Genomic DNA, 8,807 nt, shown 5'->3' with positions numbered 1-8,807 from the left:
GGTTTCCCGGAATAATAGATTATATTACGTTGAGGAGAGCGCAATTTCTTGTTCCGAGCAGTCTCAGAGCTGGACTTCAGTCCACCAACCAGAAAATGAGCTTCTTCACTCAAACTGACTTACAGCGAATCCTAGGGGAAGCTGGAAGTACGATCACTAGCTCCCAATGATATGAGCAACACTAGTTTTCGACATCGATCAGACCTAATTCCTAGAAAGATGTCCAACGATCATCCGAAACTGGGTTCAACCATCGATAATTTGGGATCTGCCTAAAACGTTTCCTGGCATACCCTATCTGGGGAGGACATCTGACTGAATTCCACCGATTGACGGGCCTCGAGGAACTTCATTGAGTCTCCCTGCCTCCCCTATGTAGAGTCTTATTCGTCGTGTTGGCGCCGGACGATTTGGCCCTCCTCGCCTCCTCTCGCCTCCTGTTCCTTCGTTCTTTGTCGAACAAATCAGCTACGTGCGTTGCAATGGCATCACTCAGTCTCGCACCTGAAAGTAGAGTCTGATTCCAATTCTCCCTCTGTATGACGGGCGGGGCTGGTCTTATCGTTGACGCAATAGATTTCGTGATCCTATGGAGGTCGACACAAGTCTCTGTCTGCTGCGGATCTGGAACATCCACGGCCCTCAGGACCTCGAGCAGATGTTTGATCCGACCGATAATGGACTCTTCGTCAGCGCTATCTGAAATTGATGATGTGCGAAATCAGCGATTTCTGGCTTCTGATCGACCTCTATTCGCGGAAAACGGGACTGTCCAAGCAAGTCGATATTTCTGATGCCCGACAACTTGCAATCCTGAACGAGAGAGTATCTTTTGGAATTCCGTCGAGGGACCTCAGTCTACAGGTGCGGCATGTTCTCTCAATGCGGGTGCCTGCGGACATATGGAACGAAGAGCCCACCAACCAACCTGATATAGGAGCGTTGAAATCCTCCATGCTCATTTCAATCGCTCGCACTTCGTCTTCCGCCGACGTGAGATCACACCGAGATGAGAGAAGCTCCCTGTTCATCACGAGACATTCGTGAAGTACATCTCGCATCCTCTTCAAGTGTTCCTCACGCAGACGCTTGACTTCTTCATCGAGTTTCTGCGAATTCTCCTTGAGCGTCCCGAGTTTCGATCTCAGGATCTCTCGTTTCGAAAGAAACTCTTGTTGTTTATTGTTTAGGTCGTCTCTCATTCGGTTGATTCGAGCATCGATAGCCTCTATTCGACCCGACAGGTCTTCGGGAGCATTTTCGAGGGAAGCGCATGAGGACGGGTCTCGCATCATTTGCACCTCTCCGCCAAGCTCCTCGTCCGGGGCTTGAATTTGAGACAGGACCGTCTGATGAAGTGGAGAAAGCGTTGCGCCATCTGGCTCGTCTTCCCGTTTCGTCGCTCCACGGGCGAGGATCCCTTGCAAGAGTTCCGATCGATTCCTTTCGACATTTTCCAGCAAGGGAGAAACGACCCTCTTCATGGTTGAGAGAGCCTCGTATTTCACTTTGAGTCTCTCAGTGAGCAATTTTCGTCTCATGAGGAATCTCAGATAGACCTCCTTGAGTCTGATCAGCCTACTTCGGGCTTCCCTCAAGCTTACATTCCTATCGCCACCCTCATTATCTTCGCGAATCCGATGCTCGAGGTTCTTCAAATTCTCAAGGTATTTGTTTGCGCGGTGTTCGAGTAGCCTGTCGGGTGCGGAACTTTATGTTGGAGAACCGAGATGAGACATCCAATGTATTGCCGTAAGTCAATAGAACCTCGGTTCGGCATCATCAATGCAGGGTATCTCGTAGTAGAAGGCGGAACTTTACCGGGCTTTGTTGAGGATAAGCTGAAGCTTTTCAGTGTCGCGAAGATATTGAGGTCTGATTAGGAGCCTCCTCAATTCCCACGGGAATCCTGGATACGACTCTGGATCGTCACCCCTTCGTTTGAGAATCGACTTGGGCTTCGGCTGTCCCCCATAGGTATCCATACGGTGTAGAATCCATTCGGGAGTGCCTTCTGCCGGAGCCTTCCTCTTGACTGAGCGATTCATCGCAAAACTAAAACATTCAAAATCCAGGGCAGATACTACCCGCGCTCAGCATCACAAACAATAATCTCCCGAAGTGCGAGAATCAGCTGTGCTTCTCGGAATGCATCGGCGTCGCTGCTTTGGTGTCGAATGCAGATATGTCGCGACCCTGAATCCAAATCCTCTCTCTCGGATGCGAGAGATTATTCATTCTTTTGTACGACTTCTCGATGTGAGACCTCATGGATTGGCGCTCAATAGTGAGGAGATGCGCGCTAGATATCTTGTTATATCGGAAGCTAAGCGATGAAACTCGGCGAGCCATGGTGCATTCTTGCCTTCAGGGCTGTTCCGATTCATACCCGCGCCCGTTAGACATCGCGTCGATTCGTACGATACTCGCTCGTTTCCACGAATTCTGAGCTGTATGGATCACAAAACAGGACGACCGATTGCGCGTCCCCTGGGTGGTTCCATGAATTGAAGATTTTCGTAAGATGCCGTACCTCTGACTCCCGGCTCGGAACGGGCACGATTTTTTGCATCGGTCCTATGTCTCCTTCCAAGTCGGCAGTGTATGTATGCTCGCATCGCAGTCCGATAGTTTTTCAATTCCGGGAGAAGGTCGAAAATATTGGCTAGCTGCAGATGGTGATGTCGACAAGATGATCCGGTTGTTCGAAATACTGTTCGACGCAACCGAAGGGAGGCGAGAAACACCAAATTCCGAGCCGTTCGACAAGATCATTCGTCTGGATTGATCTGAGCCCGACGTGCATTCCCCTGGAAATAGGCGTGAGCGAGAGAGGAGGACTCGGAAGCCGTCGATTCCCGACTGATAATCGCTCTTCGGAGTGTTGGAAGCCCCGATTCGGGAGTTTGGTCTACATCGAAGTCTGTTACATCGAAGCCTACGTTGAGAAAAGTCGGCGGAACCCGCCTCTTACAGAGACTCGCGACCGCTGGCTCTTGCGCAAAGTGCCATTCTTCTGTGAGCTCTGTAGAGTCTTGACTCTTGACCACCCAATCCGCATTTCCGTGTATAAAGACCTTGACCTAACCGCGGTCGAAAGAATTGAGTAAAAGGTGTTGAATTCTCCGAAGACTTCGACCCTGATCTCAGCTATTTGAGCTTCGATGAAAACCCCGAGCCCTGTATAGCGGTACACTCGACAGAGGCGGGGACAGACCGTCGACAGAATCTACCCAAAATTACGTATTACGGATGACAACGTTCCGAGTTCTGGTTTCGGTCGGAGCCGATACGGACTCTACATGGAGCTCACAATCAGCTTTCGAGAGTGTATCTCTCCGCGTTTGAATTTCGCGCCGTGGCCGTCTCTGACACGCCTGGAGCATTCCATCTGCGAAAAAAGATCCGGCGATCTCTCCGTTCTGTAGAACAGATTCCGCTCCCTGTCCCAGTGATGTAGGAGCTCTCATTCGCTTTTCTCTTGGTCGGAGACGTCACTACGGATGTTTCTCACTCGGTCGCTTGGTACGTAATAGTATCACAAAGTACCACCGAGTGGTGGTATCGTCCGCTATTTGTTTCGAAAGATCCTTTTCGACGCCATTGTGAGTGTGGTGTGCACGTTGCCATTGAAAATTTGGCTGAAAATCCGAGATGGGACACGAAAACGTGTGGTATTCGCACCCTAGGAAGTACGGACCTGGCTCCCGTCAGTGGTGAGTTCGAAGAATGATTCATCTGTGCTCCACGAAAGCCCATTCGCCTGACGAGTGACCGTCGTCGTACCTTCAACGTGGTCGACTCACAGCTAAGATCGACCGTCTAACCGGGAATCTTTCTCGATTCGCTTCAGCCGCGTGTGCTCCAACCACCATGGACTGATCCGCAAGTACGGTTTGATGCTCTGCAGAAGATGTTTCAGAGAGTACGCTGGTGAGATCGGCTTCAAGAAGATGGACTGAATATCTCTCCCGGCGTCCGGATGCGGGACACCCAGCAGTTCATGTCAATAAAAGCTATGTCCTGCACCACGTATACCCTGTTCTGTATCGATCGATCGGGTCGAGGCCTCCGGAGAAATCATTGTCGACAGGCCCGCTCCTCCGGGGAGACTTTCCACCCCAGAATCGCGAAATGCTCATGTTGCGAGGGGAAGCCGAGCTCCAACTTGCCTTGTGCTCCCGTCCCGAAGGAAGTTCCTCGTTCCCACAGAGCAGAGAACGGAAGTGGCCATGCATTCCGACGAACCTTCGAATCTATAGCTCCTGATCTGACATGAGTGGATATTCGCTCCTTGCTAATTATTTATTGGAGACGTCAAGTACAGAAGAATATCCTTATGAAGGTTTCGGAGGAACCGGTCGAAACCATCAGTCGCATCCGGACTCCGTTGTATCCGGGAATGGGTCCCGAGTCGGAATGGGACGAGAAAATCATCGGTAACACCGCTGCAGCCTTCCTTTCGATGCAAATAAGGCCTTGCGAATCGTTCAATAGGCTCTCGCTCAGTGGCGTAGCGAGCCGGAGTGCCGCCCGGGGCGGTTATTCGGAATTTTCCGTTTTTCACCGTGCTCGACAAAGATGCCGCCCCCCGCCAGATATTTTTTCCTCGAAAACACTCCGTTTTTTTGGATGCAAAACCTCGGAATGCCGTCCCTAAAAGCTCCGTAGGAAGTGCCGCCCGCCCCCGCCTTACTACGCTACTGCTCTCGCCTCCGAGTTCCCCCCCCGACAGGAATGAGTCCGTTATAATTGATTTAATTAACATAGGAGGAGATGAGACCGGGCCCTAGAAATCAGTCTGCTGTATCCTAAAGCTCGTGATTAGGTCCGCTATAGCCGAGTCACTTAAAGTTGACGATCCCTTTGTCCGGTACCGAGTAATCAGACCCTTCTAACCAAGTGCCCACATGTCCGGTTTGTTGTCACGAGAGTCCTCTTTACTACAATCATTTCAGGACTTATACGAATCATTGGTCCGGGATGGCGGTGTACCAAAACCTTATGGCTTCGTTGAGTCTGTGCTCGAGGAATCAGAGTCTTGTTCCGCACCCAGGACCCCCAGGCTCGACAGACTAGGAATCCAGACGGATCCTCCTCGCGCTCCTGAATCCACTCGTAAATTCTTGTCAGGACAACTCAATTTGACATAGGGACGTGGGAATCGGGATTCCCTTGGCTTGAACGCTATGGAGGATATCGTCTGCGTGATATGAAACTAGACCCAAGGCTTGAGCCTTTTGAGGAACACGACATGATTCCGGAGAACGCTCAAGCGCAGTGATGGCAGTGAAAACTCCACCTCCCACTCGTTGAAAGGGAAGGTCATACAGGGATTCTCGCCCTTCTCCCGGATCCGGTGGGATTTGCCGCGGGATTCATAATGCAAGGCCGTTCTTCTGGGGTAATGGCAATGAATTCTTCTCTCCCCTCCGCATCATGCATTCAGTTAGATCTGCTCGCCAGTCACGAGCACAATGAACCAACAACAGAAGCGGAGACTACATGCCGCCCCCCTTAGTGGGCCGAGAAGAGTGAAGCTGTAATGTCTCATTGAAAGCAACGTGATGCTTTGGGATATGCATACACAATAAGAAGACCGGTCGGAAACCTCCACCGGAGCCAATGTCCATCGACGTCGACATCCCAATCCGTTGTCGATCCACGATCCCGCAGAAAACGGTACATTTAGAGCATTCTCACGGAGGAGCGAGACCTGTCTGGATCTGTTGAAAGGAGCCGTCTCTGAACCCCATTCAGCTGTCTCGCGGAATGCGGTGGAGTCTACTTCCACTTCTCTGTGTGATAAGGCCAAGACAGGCCAACTATGTAGAACGAAGAATTTATCAGCCGCTGCTTCCAACTCAAAGAGTACTCGGAGACGCTCGGCTACGAGCCAGGGATCTGGAGGCAAATCGAGTCTAAATTCCTGAATGGAGGAAAGAGGAGGCGTGAGCGAAGTCTCTTGCCCAGACTCTCTGGTCGATAGCGGAGTCGAATATCGTATACTGTGAAGAGGATTCATCCAGCATACACCGTGCCGGCACCTGGAGCGTGCTGAATCCTGGAGTAATCTCCGCGTTCCGAGGTGAGGTTGCGGACGTCGATGGTGTCAGGAGTGGGTTTTTATGGGGCGTTCCACGTGGGCCTCCGAGTGGCTTTTTATTGAGCATTCAAATCAGAGCTGTCGATCGGGATTTCCTGGAAGGGGTATTTGCACCGTTGGGGTTTCGTGGAGCTCCTCTGTCGATGAGCTGGAAAACGAGTCGAGGTCCGTCCATCAGCCAGGCTCACGCCGGCAACTCTGCCCGGGAGTCGCCTCCCTCGGAGCTTCCGATGTCACATACTCCGATTGCCTCCAGCTCAAGCGACGAAGAAGGCGGGGAATCTGAGTTTGTCAGCTGATTTCACGAGGTAGGATCGAATTCTCCCACACGGGAAGAAGACGGAAGCGAGGCGTAAGGATCGCCACATGGAACTCTTGATGAGAACTCAGATATCTTCGAGAAACTGAATTAGGTCGTCCGAGAGCAACGATGGCTGCGCTCAGGATGTCATCGCTCAATTAAAGTCAAGAAGAAGCTGAGGAAGGACTTTCTCCATATGCTCGAGTTCAACTGTTTCTGATCCTTGCACTGCAGCTTGCTCCTTCGCCCGTTTACCGAGCTCTTGCACGAAGTTCACGAGGAGTTCGTTGATCAATGTCGTAGCTTGAGCCGACAGCGTAGTTTTGGCGTCTTGGAAATGCAGTTTCAGGAGATCTTCGACGGTCTTGGTTTTGAAATTAGCATGGTCTGGTCGTTCGCTCATCTGGAAAAAAATGGTTCCTGCTTCCAGTCTCATATCCATGTAAAAGAATCGGCGGAGGGCCGATGGCTGAGGGCCTTCCAAACTTCGCCTGGAACAGTGTGGCTCACTTCAGGAGAGGAACTTCGAGACTCAAGTCCGCAATGAGACGCCCGTCATGGACCACCCCGGCATTGAGCATTAAACTTCTTCTGCCATTGGAACTCGATTATCAAGCTCGATTCGGAGCTTGGTAAGCTTGGGCTCTATGGACCCATTCTCGGGAACTGAACATACGAAGTGTCGCTGATACCTGAGTAGACCAACTCGAGGGAGACTCCAAGTTGTCGGGTCTTCGGAAGATTCGGGGTCTCATCGAGGAGTGGCTTCGACAAGCGGAGTACCATAGTTGGACAGAACAGAGCTTAGAGCAAGAATCGATCTCGAAATCCTTCTTACCCTGGAATCATGCCTCCGTAGAATCGGAGCAGCAGTCGAAATACATACGAACAGCTTCCCATCGCGAACAGCTGGCTGTCGTTGGCGCGCTGAGGAACAGGCGAGGGAAACGGGCGAGGATGTCTCCGGGCCTCTTCGGAGCTCCTTCGCAAGCGCGGGCGGCGCCGTTTCACACGAAGTCGCTCGGGCGCAATGAGGATGTACTCTGAGAGAGCAAACGATAGAGATTCCTCGTGTTCGGAGAAGGAGCGAGTTTAAGTCTCAATGTAGACAACCATCTGCTGCCTCTAAGGCCGTTCGTGAAGTGATTCCTTCTATTTCAGGAGTGAATGTCACGATTGGGATTCATTCGCTGGAATGGAAGCAGCGGGTACTTTACGAGGCGAGCTCGATTGAGCTCAATAATTATGAGAGTCTTCCCAGCCGTCGGTTTGAGCGTCCCCCGGAAGGAACCGCCCTGCCCTGCCTAGATCCCGAATCCGTGGGAACATCATCCAGCTCCACCAGTCCATTCAGTATCCCGAAATGTAGAAAGCATGAGCAGCTCGGAAAATCCGAGTCACACGCGCAGGAGACCCACGTTAATAAAGCAAGCGGAAGAATACGGGCTCCGGTTTGTAATCCGGATATAGTGCACGAGTTGAAAAACGAAGAATAGAATTAGGCTGGAGGGATCGCGCTCAGACGTGGATGGAGAATAAACCGAAGTTATATTCTCCTCCCTCTTGTCAGAGGTCCCTTTTGCGAAAAGACGTCGTCAATGTTCGTCTCGTACACCTTCCCAAGTAAGTCCGAAACGCACACCTGTGTGTACCCGCACACCTGTACGCTATCCCAAGAACAGAGCAGGAAAACAAGGATGCGTCGTACAAAACATTCAAGCCGAATGAAAACATGCAAGCTGAAGGAACGAGACAGTATCTGCTTGGAACGATTTCTCCTTTTTACTGATTGACCATAAATTACGGGACACTTGGAAAGATTCAAATTTTTGAGAGCTGTTGCGGGCGAATCCCCTTCCCGAGCGAGTAAGCAAGCAAACAATGACGTCTCTCGCTCGAATGAAGTCAATCTACTCGCCCGCTCGTGCCGTTCTGCGAAAGTGCATCATGCAGCGAACGAGGAATAAGTAGGTAGTTGATTTTCGCTCGGGCTTGATGATTTAGCTCTTCCAAGTCTCCTCATTGATCTATCTAACGGATGAAGAATGCAAGAGCGGGCCGATTCTGCCGCTCGACTCCGTCTTCGAGAATCGGGAGCTCGATCAACGTGGGGGGAGAAGGGAATCGCTCGGCTATCGCCGTCTACGATCGCTCCCGATGAGGATGAGATTTGACTAGAGATATTGGGTTTAAAAAAGATGTGGGTGACAAATGAGTCTTAGGGAGGAGTCTCAACCTGAGAACTCAGTCACTCAAACTTCCGCGTTCACATCCTTCAGCTCGAGAGCCCAGGAGATTCTTCTGCCGGGCTTCCTCATTCGCAGCTGAATATTTTTGTCCTAAAAACTCGTGGCCTAGAGTGAGGTCCTCCTGCACAGATACGAATCCAGTTCGGAGACA

The 8,807-nt window shown here is 51.2% G+C and overlaps 1 long non-coding RNA gene across 1 annotated transcript; it reads left to right on the top strand.

The window, feature by feature from the left end:
* The first annotated feature begins 3,590 nt into the window (after positions 1 to 3,590).
* On the top strand, positions 3,591 to 4,028 carry LOC100900823 (uncharacterized). The gene is made up of 2 exons (XR_001951165.1): positions 3,591 to 3,716; positions 3,854 to 4,028. It is a non-coding gene; the product is annotated as an uncharacterized LOC100900823 (long non-coding RNA).
* The last annotated feature ends 4,779 nt before the right edge of the window (positions 4,029 to 8,807 follow it).

Source organism: Galendromus occidentalis, unplaced genomic scaffold (assembly GCF_000255335.2).
Source record: "Galendromus occidentalis unplaced genomic scaffold, Mocc_1.1 scf7180000077189, whole genome shotgun sequence".
Lineage (NCBI taxonomy): Eukaryota > Metazoa > Arthropoda > Arachnida > Mesostigmata > Phytoseiidae > Galendromus > Galendromus occidentalis.
The sequence above is the reverse complement of the archived record's forward strand: the minus strand, read 5'-3'. Positions and strand labels throughout refer to the sequence as shown.